General features: G+C 35.3%; 1 non-coding gene across 1 annotated transcript; it reads right to left on the bottom strand.

The window, feature by feature from the left end:
• Positions 1 to 1,204: 1,204 nt before the first annotated feature.
• Positions 1,205 to 1,311, bottom strand: LOC131152475 (small nucleolar RNA R71). Its single transcript, XR_009135974.1, has one exon. It is a non-coding gene; the product is annotated as a small nucleolar RNA R71 (small nucleolar RNA).
• Positions 1,312 to 2,309: the final 998 nt, after the last annotated feature.

The raw sequence follows: 2,309 nt of genomic DNA, 5'->3' as shown, positions 1-2,309 counted from the left end.
GATTTTAGTCTTGTGATTTGCTACCGAAAGGGGGGATTATAGGATAGATCTTGAATAATTCAACGTAGGTAAATATAGAGATCAAAAGACTTCTACAAACTTACATAGCATTAAAAACAGAGGGTCTTATTGCATTCTTGTGTTATTAATTTGTATAATCGTATGTTAAATAATAAACAAGAATAGGTTCTGATTGACTATCAAAAGAGACTTTTGGAAAAATTGGAGATTTTCTAACAAACAGAGAATACAAATTCGAATTGGCTAAATGAGTAAAGCATAATGAGAAATTAGGTGAAATTAGTTTCCTAAAAGTTTTCACCATCATTAATTTGATAAGCAGCATTCAGTTTTAAATTCTCTTGAATAGTTTATTTAAAGTAGTTTTGTTTAAATTTTGCAGCCTAAAATTATTAATTTTTATAAATAAAATCAAGGTTATTATAATTTTGGTACTTGGTAAAATTAAGACATCAATCCCTAAGGACGATACTCTACACATCATTATATTATAAAACTACAATACTGTGCACTTGTAGTTTTGCACTGATCAAGTTTTTGGCGCCGTTGCCGGGGATTGAGTTTTTCTTATTTTTGCCAATGTCGATACAAAGTAATCTTGGTTTTAATATAGAACTTTTTTTTTATATTTTTTTATTTATTTTCTTTTTATTTTATTCTGTTATATTTTTTTCTATATTTCTAATGTGTTTTTTATGTTGGATGCGTAGTGCTAGAACTTGTGTCATTATTCCTTTTGATCTGGAGATTGGAAGAACGCTTAGAGCACTAAGGAAAAAGAGAGTACTAGCCACAGAGAATGGACAAGATAATGTGCAATCACAGATCTTGAAGGATTATGTACGACTAGTTGTGAATGACAACTATTCGGGTATCAGACGTTAGCCCATTAATCCCAACAATTTTGAGCTCAAACCCACATTAATCAACATGGTGCAGTAGGGCCAATTCAGTGGTTCACCACTTGATGATCCCAATATCCATCTGGTTGTTTCTGGAGATTTGTGACACTGCAAAGATCAATGGTGTTACTGAAGACACCATTAGACTGAGATTGTTTCCTTTCTCTATAAGGGACAAGGCAAGAGGTTGGCTGCAATCCTTCCAACCAGGAAGTATCACTAGTTGGCAGGACATGGCAGAAAATTTTTTGGCTAAATTCTTTTGACCTACAAAAACAGCTCAACTCAGGAGTGAGATTGGTTAATTCAAGCAACATGATTTTGAATCACTCTATGAGGCATGGTAAAGGTATAAAGACTTGATTCGATGCTACCCACAACATGGATTTCTAGATTGGTTACAGATTCAAATGTTCTATAATGGGTTAAACGGACAAACACGAACTTTAGTTGATGCTGCATTTGGGGGAACTTTGATGTCAAAGACACCTGAAGGTGCTACTGCTCTTTTGGAAGAAATGACCTCAAATCCAACTGAAAGGACTATGGCTAGCAAAGTTACTGGAATTTATGAATTGGAGTCGTTTGCCGCACTTTTAGCTCAAATTGCTTCTCTTTCTCATCATATTTCGGCTTTGACAACCGAGAGGATACCACAAGGTGTAGAATATGTGGTAGCCATAAGAAGGACAGATCCGAGCAATGGAGTGATTCAAGAACAGGTTCAATACATCAATAATCGGAACAACAATTATCGTGGTGATCCTTTGCCACAATATTATCATTCAGGGCTTCGAAATCATGATAATTTGTCTTATAGAAATACAAGGAATGTGCTGCAACATCCTGCAAGATTTGATAGTCAACAAAGTGAGAAGAATATGTCACTCGAGGATGCCATGATATCTTTTGTTGAGGAGAAAAAAGCAAGGTTTAAAAATATGGATGCACGACTAGATAACATTAAGACTCATTGTGGAAATATGGGAGCCGCCATGAAGAATCTTGAAATGCAAATTGGGCAACTGGCCACGACCATAAATACCTAACAAAGAGGAACTTTTCCTAACAACACCAAAGTGAATCCAAAGGAACAATGCCACGTCATCACACTTAGGAGTGGAAGAGAAATTGAGAAATCGCCATCAAAGGAAGCCATGTCCACCCCTACAGCTGAAAATAATGGTCAAGGCAAGAATAAAGGGAAAGAAAAGGATATTGTCGATGACACACCAAGAGCGATCGACATGCTTCCAACAATTTCATTTCCTGACAATCCACCTATTATCTCTACTCCACTTCCTTATCCTCAACATTTTCAAAAACAAAAATTAGATAAGCAATTTTCTAAGTTTTTGGATATTTTTAAGAAAATTCACGTAAACA

The sequence above is a fragment of the Malania oleifera genome, chromosome 3, assembly GCF_029873635.1.
Source record: "Malania oleifera isolate guangnan ecotype guangnan chromosome 3, ASM2987363v1, whole genome shotgun sequence".
Taxonomy (NCBI): Eukaryota; Viridiplantae; Streptophyta; class Magnoliopsida; order Santalales; family Ximeniaceae; genus Malania; species Malania oleifera.
Note: the sequence above shows the minus strand (reverse complement) of the source record. Positions and strands in the feature narration are given on the sequence as shown.